The 16,260-nt window shown below is 50.7% G+C and overlaps 1 protein-coding gene across 3 annotated transcripts in view; it reads left to right on the top strand.

Moving 5' to 3' along the window:
• Nucleotides 1-16,260, top strand: part of DAAM1 (dishevelled associated activator of morphogenesis 1) — an 84,511-nt gene that overhangs the window by 11,365 nt on the left and 56,886 nt on the right. For all 3 annotated transcript variants that reach the window (XM_084520910.1, XM_084520908.1, XM_084520909.1), the window contains exon 2: nt 2,005-2,102. The gene's annotated coding sequence lies outside the window, so the exon portion shown is untranslated. The remainder of the gene's footprint in view (nt 1-2,004; nt 2,103-16,260) is intronic.

Genomic DNA, 16,260 nt, shown 5'->3' with positions numbered 1-16,260 from the left:
TCCAGCGGGGCAGGAGCAGCGGTCACGGGTGGGTTCACCCAGCGGCCAAGCCCCAGGACCTGAGCTTGCTTTGTTCTGCACGCTGTGGCTTTTTGGGGTGTTTCGTTTTGCACAGAGGGGCAGAAGCTCCCTGCCATGTGTAGGAGCTGATTTCTGTCCTCTCCTCGTGCTGCGGTGCTGCTTTGGGCACCTCGGAGCTGGTGAGCCTGGCACTCCAGGCTGCCCATTGACCCTGGAGCCCTGTGCTCCTCGGTCAGGGGGGTTGCAAGATCATTTTGCAGCTCTTACAGATCAGAGCTTGCGCTGGGGGGGACCCAGAAATGTTCCCAGAGTTAAAACACGCCGCGGCGAGCGGGTGTGTGCGTGGGCTCTGGTTCTGATTTCCTTCGTCGCTGCGGAGAGCAGCCGAGCTGCACACGATGGTTCAGCAGGATGTCCCGTCTTTTGTTCCCCAATATTGGAAAAGTCTGTGTGTGTGTGTGTTTGTGTTTAAAATATATAGGGTTTTAACATCGATGTTTGTCACTTGGGGCGTGGTGCCAGGGAGGGATGCCTGCCTGGTGTGCTGGCAGCCGTGCGATGGTCCTGTCAGTTTGGTGATGCTTGCACTTGGGAAGGAACAAATGTTTGCAGGGAGTGATCCTAAACCTCCTCAAACCGAGCTGGAGAGGCTCTGAGTAAGCTCCTAGCACTGGTGGAGAGACACCGCTGCTGTTGTTTCTATACCACAGCCTGGCCCAAACCTTTTAATGCGTGCCCACCGTGTGTTTGCTGTCCCCGTTTTCCATCATGCGAGCTGGCGGGGGGCAATGAAGGCGATGCAGCTCGTGATACTGGGGTTGGCTGAGGGATCTCAGCAGCTTTCTGCCCATCCTCTGCGCCAGGATGAGGAGCAAACCCAAGGTCAAAGCGTCGTCGTGCCCGCAGCAAACTGGAGCAGCCATTTAAAGTTGTCATTTCCAATAATTGCCACCATGGGTTCTCCTCCCCTTCCTCCCCCCGTCCCCGTGTCCCTCCCCACCCACCGCCCAGGGCTGGCGGGATCCGTTCGAGATTTATGTTAAAAGGCGAATTTTATGTACGTAATTAAAACGTGGCATTGCTGGATAGAAAGGGGATTTGGTGCTTAATGCTGCAACTCTTGCTCGCGTGCAAGGGCGAACTGATTGATTACTGAGGTTTGAGATTAAATATTCCCCCGAGCCTCGCTGGTATTTAGCGTGGTGGGGGAGGGCAGAGAGAAAAGGGGAAGGAAAATGAAGTTTTCTCCTCCGAGGCGAGAAGAGCAGGGCGATGTCTGCTGAGCAGATCCCCTTGCCCTGCTCTGGATGCCGTGTCTGCTGTGTAACAGAGGCTCCTGGTGCTGTGCTCGTGGCCCACAATAAATCAGGAGCCTTGCTCTGTGCCCGTGGTGCTGGGCAAGCTGCAGGGGGGCTCTGCGGGTGCCCCAGCACCGCAGCAAGCATCCCATCGCATCCCAGCACACCACATCCCATCCATGTGCTCCTGCCCCCTCTGCTTTTCCCCGGGAACACGCCTTATTTACTTCCCTTAATTTCTTTTAATTCAAAAAAAAAAAAAAAAAAAGCTCCGTTTTTGGTTTCGATGGCCTTTAGGGGAGGAAAAGCCCAGCGTGCCACTCCCAAAGCGCGTGGTGGGAGCTTCGCTCACACGCCGGAGGAACAACCCCGTGTTTACCCGCTCGGGGAACTTTGCTTTCATTGATGTCTAATTTTAGCTGATGGCAACAGATCCCCCCGGGGTACTGCAGAGGTTTCCTACCGGCACAGACCTCAAGGAACACGCATGCAAACAAAAAGCACTCGCATTTATTTTTGCGAATTCTTTTGGAAAGGGTGTGACTGATTTTTTTTTTTGCGAGCCGCGCAGGCACACACGGGCTTTGTTCTGCTGCAGTCTGGCCAGGTCGGGTATTTCAGGTCTTCCAAGATTTAATCAGAATAATTAGTTACTGTCTGTTTATACCTTCTGTTTTTGTTGCAGGGTTTCCAAAGGGCGTATTTATCTTTCAGAGTGCTGCCTGAGTGTCGCTTAATCATTAAGCATCTGATTTCCTCCAAGTTATCTGTCATGCTGCTTATGTAAGTAAATAAAAAAAAGAGGGTGGTGGTGGATTTTGCCTGGGGGGGTGGGTTGGAAAGATTTTCCCTGCTGGTGATTTCCCTGATTTAAGTGTTTGGTTCGCAACCCCTCATGTGATGATCAGAGGACTGCCTGCTTTGATTGGCGCTTAACGACCCAGCCAGCTTAATGAGCTTGCTTTCAGCCAAGCCTTCAGTGTATACCCCTGTAAACTGGCAGGCTCTGTGTTACTCGGGGTCGTTTTGAGGGAGAAAAATGTCTTTGCAGGAATAAAGGGCGTTTGCTTTCCCTTGTACAGTTATGCCTTTGACTCCTTCACTCGGTGGTGTCCCTTATAAAAGTCACGGTTCTGCCTGGAAATGAATTAGTGCTACAAGTTTCCCAGGCCTGGCGATCCAATTGATTTCCAGCTTTTATTTGTACGTAGGGTTTTGGAAGGGAAGACAGTGGGGTATGTATTTCCCCCCTCCCTAATGCAAGAACGACACAGAAAAACACTGAAAAACAGGAAAAGAGGGCTGGAAAAGCTCACCACGAGACAGGTGTGGTGCTGGGGCCACCCCCGATTCATGCACAGAGCCTAAATGAATGATGTGCCTGTTTCCCTGCAATATTTATCACTGTGAGAGCAGCCTGTGCAGAGGGGCCAGAGCGATGTTGGCGGTGGCACAGAGGACAATGCATGGGGCTCGATAATTTCCCTCTTTTCCTTGGTTTTACTTTCTTGGGAAGCCATGCTAGCAGTCAGCAGTCACGATGCTGGCTCGTCAGCTGCCTAATTTATCGTGTCAGATATCCCGTGCACGACCCTCGGGGCCGAGGGTGCGGGGCGCGCGCTGCTCCCGGTGATGGATGCAGTCCCACAGCCTTTTAAACCCCGAAGCCGCCGGCCCATCAGCTCCTCCGCTCGCCCGTGTGATGCAGACCATAAATTTTCTCTGGCCGGCTTCTGTCCTGAGGTCAGTAACTGCAGTTTAATTAGCCCCTGTCGAGGATTACGGATGCGTGGCGTGGCTTCGCTCGCTGCCTTCCCATGCAAGGGAAGAGGCCGCTGCGAGGTGGGGCCGTCAGCATCTGCCTGGCCTCGGTGCCCTCAGAGCTAGGAAAACTTGCTCATGAGCAGGCTGAGCTCAAAGTCCATCTTCTCTCTGCACTAACTCAGGTAAGCTGTAATTCCTGTGGTTATAAGGAAGGCGTTTTTCATGCTGAGGGCAGCAAGGCCCTGGCGCAGGCTGCCCCAAGGAGCTGTGGCTGCCCCATCCCTGGCAGTGCCCAAGGCCAGGCTGGATGGGGCTGGGGGCAGCCTGGGCTGGGGGCAGGGGTTGTGCCCATGGCAAGGGCTGGGATTCGATGGGCTGTGAGGTCCCTGCCAACCCAAACCAGCCTGTGTTTCTGAGATGATCCCAAACTGCTGCACTGGGGCATGAGTTGGGGCCCAGTGCCACAGCAGAGCCAGTGTTGGGGGTAAGCATTTCCATTTCCTTGTCAGCACGGCCACTTTTCAAAGAGAGTTGTCCCCTCTGACAGCTTTTAACTCGTTCTTTGTGTAACACTGGCTCAATCCCAGCCCCGATGGCTGTGGTTTCCCCATCAGAGGTGACAGTGACATTAAAGGTTTCTGCTCAGCTCTCACAGCCAGTGCTGGGTTGCTGTTGCCCTCACCCTTTCTGCTCAGGTGAGAAATGTCCAGTGTGATGGAAAAATCCTGAAGGAAGGCTGTCAAACAGAAATTTTCTGTGATGTTGACCCAACTGGAAAGCCAGTGGAGGGCTCCTCTTCTTGACACCATTTCTTGAAGCACCCATGACGTGCGATGCGTAGCGCTGCCCTTGGCTGCCCAAGGCCAGTGGGGATGGAGGGTCTCTAGCCCCTCTCCATGCTTGCCTGCTTGCTTCACTGTGGCTTTCCCAGGTCTGCTGTGGTGGTGTTTGGGCAGAGGTTGGGCTGAGGGAGAGGTGGGAGGAGGCACAGAGGTGCTGGGAGTGGAGGAAGAGTGGAAATGGGGAGTGAGGAGGGAAGAGAGGTGAGCGGTGCCTTCAAAGCGGGTGCTGGGAGCAAATGGAGGCAACTAGGCTTGTTTATAGTGCTAATGCTCTACAAGCTGCTTAGATGAGTGAGGCACTCACTAGGGACATAAATTTGGCTATTAAATAGCTTTGGAGCAAATGAGTTCTCTGTGCTGCTCCTTTCCCCTCCATGGAGGGAGTCACCTCCCGTCCCCATCTGTTTTAAGACCCGTCTTTGCCTCAGGACACAGGATATGCAGCTTGGCACCTGTGTGCTTTCAAAATGCCCTTCCAGATGTCCCCAGGCTCCTCGTCACTCCCATCCCTTGATGTCTCCCAGCCTGGCCGCTGCAAGCCTCGGCTGTGGGGACCGACCACGGGTCCCCTCTGAGTGCTGCACGCCAGGCTTGGTGCTCACCACGCGGCACCGTCTGACGCGGGTGCTCTCCAAAACCTTTCATCTCGGTCAAGGAAGGGGAATATTCCCCCCTGTGTCCACCGTGGGGAGGTGGGCTGTGTCCCCCAAATGAGTGCGGGCCGACCGCCAGCCGCTCGCGGATGCGGGGGGAAGGTTTGGGACGAGCACACCCCGATTTCCTCGTAAAACTCCAAACAAGAGGCTTGGCCTGGTTTAGATTTTAAAAATAACTTGCACATTTGGAAGCTAAAGTTTCAGAAGGGCTCCGAATGGGATAATGGCTTTGATCATGGCAGTCTGAGATCAAGGGAGGGCTTTTTAGGCTTGCTGCATCAGATGGAAAATATATTGTGGTGTCTAGACTTTATCATCCTCGAGCAAGGCTTTTTTCTTTTCTACAGAAAGTCTAATCTAAAGCCCACGTACGCTTGATAGGGCTCCCTTGGAAAGCAGCCTCCTTTGGGGTTTGATTGTGTCCAGAAGCAAGTTGAAAGAGATGGAAATCAGCTTTGGACTTTGAAGGACTTCTGAGGCTCTGGCTTATGGACCCTGCCATTTCTGACAGGGTTCTTGATACGGGTGGAAGCTGGCATACAGCGGGGGGGAGGTTTGGCTGCAGGAGTGGGATCACCTCCTCCCATGGCACTCAGACCAGCGCCTCCCTCAAACTCCTTAGCTCTGGTTGTGTGATAACCACAAACACGTCGGTGTTCAGAAGGAACCTCAGCGTTTCTTGCCAAAGTGTAGAAAATGTAAGCTTCTCTCTTTTCATTTTCTAAGCATTCTGATCAGAGGCAGAGAAATGATTTCCTAAGGTGCTCGGAATAAACCCAAAAGCCTGCCATAAAGGTGAGGACATCTGGCTACGTGCATCCACCGACTCTTTCCAGATGTCCACGTGGCAATCGGGCTCCATCACGTTGGAAGAAAGGGGAAGTTTTCCTTTGAAACACTGCATTTTCTGCACAAGGGTCTTGGTTGTTTTTTGGCAAGGGAGTTGCCAAAAAGGCCTCTCCAACCATCCTGGTGCATGCCCCGGCGCACCGTCCCGCTGTGCTGAAACACGTCGTGAGCTGCAAACGCAGCCCCGGGCCCTGACGGAGTCACAGCTTAGCTGTGAGAGCTTCAGCTGGAAGTTTTGGAAAACATTTGGAAATGTTTTGGAAAACATTTGAATTGAGGATGTCATGGCTCCACGTCTGGTTGTTTTCCTTTGCTTTGTCTTTGTGAGAGGGGAGAAAACTGCTGTTGTGTTTCTGTTTTTCCTTTCCATCAATTACTCTTTAGACATATTTATTTCCGAGTATGAATCAGAGCAAATGCCAGCCTGTAAACAGTTTGTGGTATAAAATGGCATTGAAATCGAGATGGAAGGGACCTCGAAAGGTTGCCTCGTCCCCACAGCAGGGTCAAGTAAATCTGCTCATTGAACTGGAAGGCGATCGTGTTTGTTGGGAGTTGTTTTCTCATAACTTTTTTAAGGAGCAGAGGCAGAAATCTATCAACTTATGCTGTCAGGCTGTGAGAGAGCCCTTCTCAGCTTATTCAAATCATTTGCTGAATGAGTGTTGTTAATGAATGCTGGGTTTGTTCCCAGAGCCACTCAAAGTGATAGTGCAGAGTAACATTTTCTGCCTTGGCGTTTGCCGTAATACCACGACTTCCACAGGAAAGGTCTCCTGCGTGGAGCCATCCCTTGCTTCTCCCAGTGCCAGGCACAACCAGATCCCAGAAGTACCACTGGGTGCAGAGCAGTTTTTGCTTATTTTTTTGTGAAATAAACGTGTTCAGAATGAAAGCCATTCTCCAGATGGTAAAAGCAACAAGAAAAAATACAACCCCACCACGACAACACCGGGTAGTTTGGGCTGCCCTGGGCTCGCATCCCCAGCTGGCTGTGATGCCAAACCCGTGGAAATCAATGGCAGCCTCTCCCCTCGACATCTGCAGGCTTTAGATGAAGTTTTCAGTGGTGACAGAGGAGGAGCGTCAGGAGAAATCCTTGTCTGCTTTGAGATTGAAAATCAAGCGATGGCTTTCAATTAGTTTCTCATGCATCTTCCTCTGTCCTAGCTTCGTGTCTCAAGTGGTGGATTGAAAAGACAATACCCAAGAGCCCAAGCTTAATCTCTCGCCTTTCAAAGATGCTATAAAGCTCCAGTGGCTCTTTTTTTCCCAGCTTATTGCTTCCAATTTCAGTGAGGAGAGGCTCTGAAAGAGGTTCACCTGTACCCAGCTGCATGCCGGCTCGCTTTCCACCCAGCATTATGTCAGTGTTAATATCCACGTGGCCCAGATGGTGACCGGTTTTCCTTCGTCTCCTACTTTCCCCAACTGGTTTCTAGTAGGTGAAAGCGAAATGTGTCCATCTTTGGCCGTGTGGCAGGCTTGGAGAGCCTACCCCCCCGGTCCATCTGTACATTTAAAGTCAAGATGGCAGGCAGCGTTATTGTTTGGCCAAATGTATGCAGAGATATCACGGCTTAGATTTGTTACAGATGGGTTTCTGGATATAGTGGAAGGCATGCTGCCAGCCCGTTTTATATCCGTGTAAAAGTGATTGGCATCCCTATAAATAAAGCTGCTGTGAGGTTATAAATCTAAATATACTTATTCATCAAATTATTTTTACATCTCAAGTAGGTTGCCATCCTGTTTTTTTTTCATGAGCAAACCATGCTCTTTGCATGTGTGTTACCCACAGCTCCCCAATAAATGATCGAAAACGCAGCTTTGGAGGCTTTGAATGATTTTTTTTCCCCTTGGAAATACATGTGTGAGGACTGTCCATGGGTCCCGTGCTGCAGTGGGATGAAGGAGCTTCTTTGAGACATCTGTGGGAATGAGCTGGTCCCAGAGACTGTTGTAGTCAGAGGTCCAGAAGTGGAAATGGCTGTAAATATGGTAATGTCCGCTTTTTTTTTTTTTTTTTTTGGCTCACAAGTGGGTATGACATTGTAGGGGTGTTTAAGCCCTATGACAAAATAAATATTGTTTGTGTGGTTCACTGGTGCTAGGAAGGAGCCCCCACTCGCATCTCCACCTCGTCCTTGGCTGGGGAGTCCGGCAAAATCTTTCTTCCATCGGTGCCATGGGCTGGGCTGCATGGGAACACAGCACATCCAGCCTTCCCCACTGTCACCTTGGCTGCAGGAGCATGGGAAAAAGCCCCCCAGATTTGCTCTGGGTCCTGGCATGAGCTGGAGGAGGTGGTGAGGAGCAGAGTTGAAAGGCCAGCCCTCACCACCACCCAGCGTGGTCATTGAAAAGGCTTGTGAAAATGCTCTAAGCTGCAACCTTCGGTTCCTTTGTGTTTGTTTTTCTTCTTTCAAAGCATTTGAATATTCAGTCGGTAAGTTATGAAGCAGAGAGCACATGTGCCTGAGAGGCAGAATATCAGCTGCCTTGCTTTCTGTGGTAATAAAGTGCATCATTTAAAATTAACCTATGGTTTTAGTGTAGTTTCCTAATGAAAGGAAGCCTTAAAGTCGATCAGTACATCTGCTCCTCCTCCCCCACTGACAATTCATGAAGTCCATCGTTGGTTTTTTTGCTTCCAGATTGATTTTCATCTCCAATATGTGGAGCTGCTACAAGGTTTGTCAAAACAGGGATCGGGCCAGGAGGGTGTTGCGGAGGTTTTTATTAAGGGAAGGGATGCAATGAAAACTCAGTCAGTACTGGCCGCCAGGGAACACACACAAATGTTATGAACATCCAGGCCATAAAGAGTGCTTTTAGTTGGATTTACCACGTTACAGGACACCGGAGGGCCCACGCTGCAGGACTGCACAGACACGTAGGTGTTGCAGGGGGGATGTTTGCCCGTGTGGGTTCTCTGATGCCTAATAAACGTAAGTTCATCTTGCAGCCTTAATATAAACGTACATTATGTTGCTTGGGCTCGCAGACACAAGCCTCCTCTGTGTTAGTTCTGGTATTCATGGTGCTGCTTCCCCCACCAGGTGTGGTTTCCTTAGCGTTGCAGAGTCAACACAGGCTTGTAGTGACTTTAGAGGCCGGTAACAATATTTGCATTTCTCAACCCTTTTGCTGGAGCTGGTCACAGGTTTGTGTGCCATTTGTCATAGCAGGCAGAGCAGCTGTTGGCAGGAGAGCTTTTTAATACATGCAGTGTTGGACAGATTCACAAAGGATGCTGCGTGTCCTGCATCCCCATTACCTGTGATGCTGTGGAGGCAGGGGAGGACAAGCTGCTGATAGTTGGTGTCCTGAAGGTGGAAGTTGTATGACAATGTTGAAAACAAGTGTTGAAAACCTTGCCATCTTCCATCGCTGGAAGGCTTAGCATGGCTGATGAGCAGCAGATGGAGAGGAGGACCTGTCAAGCTTGAATTCTGTGTCCCAGGGTTGCTTCTGGTGCGTGTCATGGCCACACGGTGTAGGTGAGAGGTTGGGGTGTTGGCTGTGTCCTTGCAGTAGCAGGGATGGCATACAGCTTGGACAGCCCGGCTGGATGAAGATTTGGAAGAGAAATGAATCTCCTTCTTGGTTCAGGTAAGGGCAGAGAGGATGTTGGTCAGCCCTTTTGCACGACTGCTGCCAGCAAACGGGGAGATGGTGGCTTCTGGGAATGCCATCCCCATAGTCCCTGCATCCTGCTGTAGGCCCTGATGCAGCAGGGGAACCCCTTCTTCCCCAAACCAGCAAATGGCTCCATGTTGGCACATCCTACCCAGGCTGTGGCAGCCCTAACGTGGGTGCCCAGAGCAGCTGTAATGTGCTTTGGTAGCCTGGAAGCCACAGTGTGACTGGCTCACTGCTTCTGGGAGCCATCTGCCAGCAGCTGGGTCCTGTGTGGGCGTGTGAGAGAGCCTTGCATCACCTTACATCCCACAGGGAAAAGGGAGAGACCCTCAAAGCCCAGCCACCTGCATCCCTGCAGGGATGCCACAGGGTGTGAGCAGGAATCAGTGCTCACTGTGGTGTTGGTGAGCCGCCAAATGTTTGCTTATCTGCGTGGTTTTTACTGGTAGGTGTCAATACTTTGTTCCACACCTGGGTTTTGCTCTCTGCTTTCCACCACAGCTTGAATTCTTTGCAGTGTTGATTTGGTTTGTTTCGTTTCATACCTCATTTTCCTAAATAAGAACACAGCCGATGGTCTGGAGCCCAAGCTAAACCCACCTATTACGCATTACCCGATTAGATGCCGTGGTAATAAGCATTTGAATCTAAAGGTAGATTAGGCAGGGAGCAGTCTCAGGCTGGATTTGCATAGCATTCATTCCTCATCCATGTGACGTGTCCTTAAGACTATTGAAATCTAATAAAGAGTTGGTGGTGTGCTTTGCGTGCTCCTCTTGGGGCAGGGGTTGCTCCCCCCACGAGGCACTCTGCAAAAATTGCCTGTGATTGCCTGGAAGATGGTTTTTCTCCCTTCTGCTGCTGCTCTTACAGCTCGTGTTGCAGTTGATGGGGACAGGCAGCTCTTGCCAACTCTAAAAAACTGCACTAATGGGATTTTGAAAGATTTTGTCTTTGGAGGCAGTTATTTCAGGGTGTGCTGGTTTCCTGTGGCAATCTCTGGCTGTAGCGGAGTGAATCTGGAGTTCGGGTGCCTAAATCCAATGGGCAGCTTCTTCAAGCTCTCGTGGTGATGTTACAGCTCTTGTGCTAGAAAACACTGTGAAGATTTATTAAACAAAAGCCATTTAATTTACTTCTCCTGTGGACTGACACGAGGTAGTGGCTGAGCTCAGGGTAATTCTCTCTCTGAGGTGTGTCATTAGGGTTTGGGGCATCCAAACTGCAGTGTAAAATCGGTGAAGTGGGCCACTGAGGCTGAACACAGAGGAAAACATTGAGGTGGAGGTAAATATAATCCTGTTTTGCAGCAGAGGGGTGGATGGAGGCTCTCTGGGCCTTCCCAGCTGGTGCTAGGCCGAGCAGAGAGCAGCAGCACCCAGCCAGGCCCTGTGGCGACCTCCATCTCCTGGCCAAGAGTCAAAAATGTTACCTGAGGGTATCTGAGCAGAGATGGTGTCGCTCTGTTACAGCCCCTGAGCCAGCAAGCAGTGACTCTGCTCACTTTGCTGGGCCTTTTTGTTATTAGGGCTGTTAATTGTGGTGTAAGCCAGGCGAACACAGCAAATGGCTGGCTCCTGACCCTTGTGGCATGGGCATGGTGAAGCTCAGATCAAGGAATAAAGGTTTGTTTGATGGGTTTCAAGCTTGGTTAGACCTGCTGGGCCCTGCTTCATCATGAGTGGTGTTGTCTGGGCTGTAATAAAAGATCTGGTGAGCCATGAATGCAAAAACGCAGCTGGGGAGACCCTTTTTCACTGGAGAGCTGGGTAGACCTGATGTCAGTCAACATATCGCCCCAAAGCCAGGAATCCTTTCTGAATTTTGAAGCAACGTCCCCAGGCTCCTGATCACCACTGGTACCATAAAGCCTCACCCAGGGGACAGGTGCAAGGACTCCTACAATACCTCTCCACCACCAGGACATGGAAGCCCTCAAAGAAGCTTCTTTGGCTTTGGATTGCGAGTTAACTGGCCTGGTGTCGATGGGGAGAAGGGTTTTTCTTTGCTGGCCAGAGTGGTGGACTCCAACCCTAAGCGAGAAGGCATCTGCAACGTGGTTTGAAGATGTGTGAGGATGAGCAGAGTGGGGGTGTTGCACCACGGGGCTTCTCTGCAGAGCTGAAGTGGCATTTGCCCAGGCAGGGTGATGGATGAGGGCAGAATGTGATGCTGTGTCCCTTGAGAACTTGGTGATACTGTGGCTTTGTGAGCTTGGGCTTGTGCCTGCGGTGGCGGCTGGAAAGGTTTCTCTGCTCTCGTGGGGTGTCTGAAATGGTGCTGGTCTCAAGAAGGGAACACTGAGTCTTCTGTCTCCAAAAGATGAGATTAAATTAAAAGCTTCAAGCACAGTTATATTCTCTCAGGGTGTCTGAGCTTCATAGGGGTACCCTAGGGTCACTTTTTCAAGCATCTCTTCACAGTTATGAGGCTGTTTGTTTTCCAGATTTAATGAACAGGAAGATCTCTGTGTAAATAACTACAGGAGTGAGAATTTTTGTGTTGCAATTTGTGGCGAGTGCAATGTGAAAACCTGCAAAAACGGTAATAATAAGAATAGTACAAAATTCTGTACGTAGCCTTGGCAGGGAGGTGGCTGTTGTCATTGCAATCTTGCACCTTCACGGGCGGGGGGGTTCCTTACTGGAAGTGTTTGCTCATGAAGAGAAGAGGCTTGGGTTTTAAACAGCATCATTGCATCAAAGAAGCTACAGAGATGAGGCCGACAGGATGCCTGAAGCATTAGCAGCGTTGCAGATGCCCCATTTGGACTTGAATGGGGTAAAAACAGATTTGGCTAAATCAGTGCACAAAAACCCGAAGCCTGTGCACCTACTCAGTGTGTTTAAATTTGGTTTATATCGATGCTGCTGATGCTGATACTTTCCTGGATTAAGCATTAAAATGGCCAGTATTGATTTTTAAATGCGTCCCCTTGGGATTTCCACCGGACAGACGTTCCCCTCGGGATGCTCTGCAGGGGAAGGGCCATCACCCTGGCCATCCCCAGAGGCAGATGAGTTGGCGGGGTTCGGAGCAAGCCCTTGCTCTTGCAGTCGGTGAGAGGAGGGTAGTTAGGCAATTAAAACGGTGTGCCTTGATTAAACTGGCTCCTCTGAATTATAAGGAGATGGGCTTGAGCTCTGATGGGAAGCCTGCGTCCCTCCTATTCAAAGCGGAGGTTTTGCTGTAATCTAGATTGTATTGCATAAAAAATTCAATCAAGCCTTCCAATTAGACTTGCCTGCTGGTTTTGCCTGCTTTTTTTATTTTCCTTTTTTAAATGTCTAAATGCAAGCAGCCTTTTAGTGTAATGTGATAAAAATTTCTGCTTTTAGCAACCCAGTTAGGAGCAGACGTAGTGCTGGAGCCCTTCTCATCTCCCCGAGCCATGTCTGTGCAGTTGTGCAGCATCACGTCGTGTCTGATGCGAGCTCACGTATATTATTTCTCAGTGCTCATCTGCTGGAGCAGTGGGAGGTATTAGTGCCGTGCTGCAAGGAGAGTTGCCAGTGGGGAATTTCTGCTCTCAGCCATTTTTATCAAAGAATTCTCGACCCCAAATTCATACTTCAGGGGGAAAAATCACTCTGGATTAATGTCAGTGTTTTAAAATCTTTAAAGGGAAATCCGCATTTCACATGGCTCGTGGCGTGTAGGGCAATTGATAGACCTAATGAATCTGTTTGGCTGGCTTTGGGCACTCTCTGGACCAGAAGTTTAATGAACTGCTCAGAGATCTACCTGCCCATCAGGGTCCCTTTCAGTAAGGTCTCCTGTTTGTACCAGCTTCAACCCACTTTCATTTTAAAAGCACAAAAGCCAGCTCGCTGCACACAGCAAGTTGCATAAAAACCAGCAGCTCTAGAAGCCTCACCTTAAGCATGGCTAATGCCCAAATCCCCAAACATGACCCAAAATTGGCCAGCGGGGACTTGGCCGGTGGCTCCTCGATTCCTTTGCCGTGGTGCTGGCCCCAGACATTGCTGAGCTGCTGTACTGCAGGCAGGCGTTCACTGCTGAACGGCTTCAAAAATCCCGTGTGTGGTGCCAAATTAATTAAGAGGCTTAAGAGAGGAAAAACCTGCCTTCCTTCCCCCGTTTTACAGTGGGAGAGCCCGTCTCACCCCAGGGATTACCGCTGAAATGGGGAGCAGTGAAATGGAAAGTTCAGCAGAGAGGCTTTGCATACGATATATCAAAGTCAGAGCCCAAATATTCATTGGAGGAACAGGGCTTGAGGGGGGAGAAGGGAAGGAAAAAAAGGAATTAAAATAAAGCAAGGCTTTTATTGAACTATTGTTCTCCAGGAAAAGGCTAATTGGCAAACAAATATCCTCCAACAGTGGGAAATGCGGCTCCTCTCTCCACACTTGCCAGGCTGTTCAGCTTTTATTGACAAAAGCTTTGCATCATCAAAGTAAGTGCTTGGAGCCCGCAGTGATCTCAAAAACGCACAGACTTAGATCCACATCCTTTGGGGGTAAACAGAGAAATACTGAGATGGGAGCTCCTCTTCTGGGGGCTGGCTGGAAAGTGGTCCTGCTGTGTTGGGAGCTTTCTGGTCACTGTGATACGCTGGTGTGGGCTTCACATCTCATGTTATCAGCCCCGCGGAGGTGGTTTTTTTAGCTTAGTGCAAGTGTTTTCGCTCAAATTTGGGCAAAACCAGGGATGGAGATGCAGCGGGGCTGGATGTCAGCTTGTGACAGTGCTGGGTGCTGAGGATGGAGGTGGGATGAAGCAGCAGCAGGACCTCCTGTTGCCCTGGGATGCTGAATGGAGCTGTCACATCCCTCTGAGCTGGCTGAGGCATCTTGTGGTGTAATAAGGGGGTTGAAATATATTTCTTCCTCCCGCCACCTGCTTTTATGTTTGCTTCAGCAAAAGAAGGACCAGAGGTCTGCCCGTCTGCTGGAAAAAGGCACACGTGTAGTTCGTGGAATTAGGTCACTTAGCACCCTAGTGAGTATTGGGAAATACATATATATTTATATAGGCTCCCAAACTGGGTCTTGTAGGGGGTTACACGCCTGTTGTCCTTGTTCCTGAAATAAATGGCATTTGCCCATGTTCGTGTATCTGATGGAGCTCCAGCTGGAAGTGGTCTGTGGCCATTTCGAGGACCTGGTGCTGAGCTCACCCCCGGTTACGTTTACCCTTTTAATGGCGAACTTGTGACCTCTTTTGGTGTTGCCGTGCCGCCCGCTGTCTGGCTGTCTGGGATACTTCCATCAAGGTTTGTTTTTAATCCTCGAAAACTAAACAAAGTTTTGCTCCAGCAGCATTTTCCCTGGCTGGACGCATCTGTGCGTTGAGCAGCATCAGTCCCTGCAGCCACGACGGGGCTGTGCGGGCACCCCTGCAAGCATCCTTGCACCCAACCTCTCCAAAACTCCCATGCCCAAGACAGGGATGTTCCCACAGCATCCAGACCCTTATCTGTATTTCTGCTGGGCTGCCAAAGCAGGCAGTGCTGCTCCTTCAGTTGGAGAGCTTTAAGGCAGATCGTGTCTCGCCCTGCTGTGTGCTTTTCCCCAGAAAAGCTGATTGTGGAGCCCCCGGTGCGCGTGCTTCTGGGCTGGGCGCTCCTCTTTGCTCTCTTGCAGCAGAAGCGACTGGAGCTGTGCCGTGATGCTGCCAGGCAAACGCTCGCATGGAAACTCGAGTGGAAGCTGCTGCTCTTTTCTCTGAACAGCATCGTCAAGTAATGTGCAGACAGAAAAAAAAAAGCAGGCTTTTCTTGGCGTATTACAAATCTGTGAAACAGGTCACCTCACCCATCCCTTCCCTGCCCCTGAACATATAGCTGCGTGCTGGCTCGGTGAATAAACTGGTTTAATTTTTCATGCTGCAATCTGAATTTCACCATCAAGTCCCCGAAATGCCTCTGCGAGCTCATTTGGATGGGAGCAGAGGAAAATGTCTTCTTGCGAGGCAGCAGGCCCAGATGTACGCTCTGTTTTTTGATGAATGCCACAATAAAAGGAAAGAATACAGAAGGCAGTAAACACGTTTTATGCGAGTGCTGTTTTTTTTTTGTTTTTTTTTTTTTTTGCAGTGCTGGCAGATGGGACACACAGGGACCAGGCTGGGAGCCTGCAACTGCAGCTGGCTCCTGCCAAAGTCAGAGGCGGCATGCAGCTATCACGCTGGTATTGTGCAGCAGGAGTGAAATTCGGAGCTGCAACCCCCTCTTTTTTTTTGGGTCGTGGAGTCCAACAGGATCTCTGGAAAGAGGGAGGAGGATCTGGGATAATTTAGGATTTGGCATATAAATGTAAATCAGCGAAACTGAAGAATGTTGAGATTTGCTTATGCTGGGAATTGCAGCTCTTGTGATTTCACGATGAGTCAGGCTCCTTCTGGCAGCCCATTTTCCCCGACAGCAGCAAGGCCACGTCCAGGTGTGCCTACAAGGCACTCGGAAGCCCCTTTCTGCTCCCAGAGGTGTAGCACTGGCAGCACGGGAGGGCTCCCGAGCTCTGACTCACGGGAGGATCCAGGGGAGAAAGCCAGTCATCAAATGCTTCAAGGCTTTGGGGCCAAATGCTTTGTGGCTTTATTTTTTTTTTTCCCCTACACCATCAAACCAGCTCCTGCCGATGCGCACGTATTTTACCCAAACACAAACATTCCTCTCCTGTGCAGTCTGCGGGTGAAAACGGCGCCGCGTCTGAGAAAGGGGTCTGAGGAAAACGTGCGTGGGAGTTTGTGGCCAAAAAGTCAGCCTGGCTGCTTTTAATAGAAACCACCCGGGCGGCGCTGGGCTGTGTGCTGGAGGTGCTGGGGACGGGCTCCAGTCCTCCGGGCTGCCCGGTGGGAGGGGAGGAGGCTCCCACCGATGCGATCCTCTTCCTTAGCTGCTCACCCAGGGAGGGGATTGCTTCCCGGGTTTAAAAACAACACTGATAAATAAATAATAACGCTTGTGCCGCCTGATCAGATGGGCACGGCCTCACACACACGTTTCAGAGGGCTCGCAATCAACACCCAATGGGTCGAATTATCGAGCAGAGCCACGCAGGGTGCCGGTTTTCTGCGGTGTGTAAGGTGGAAAATCAGAACTCGTTTTTGGCGTTTCTCAGCGTTGTTGGCGCTCAGGGGGGGTCTTGCAACATCGCCCACGGTAGCAGAGCCTTTCCCAGCCACCGCCAGCAAGCGAGGCCACTGGGCAGTGATGGG

This window comes from Aythya ferina (genome assembly GCF_964211825.1).
Source record: "Aythya ferina genome assembly, chromosome: 5".
Lineage (NCBI taxonomy): Eukaryota > Metazoa > Chordata > Aves > Anseriformes > Anatidae > Aythya > Aythya ferina.
This window is presented reverse-complemented; position numbering and strand designations above follow the sequence as displayed.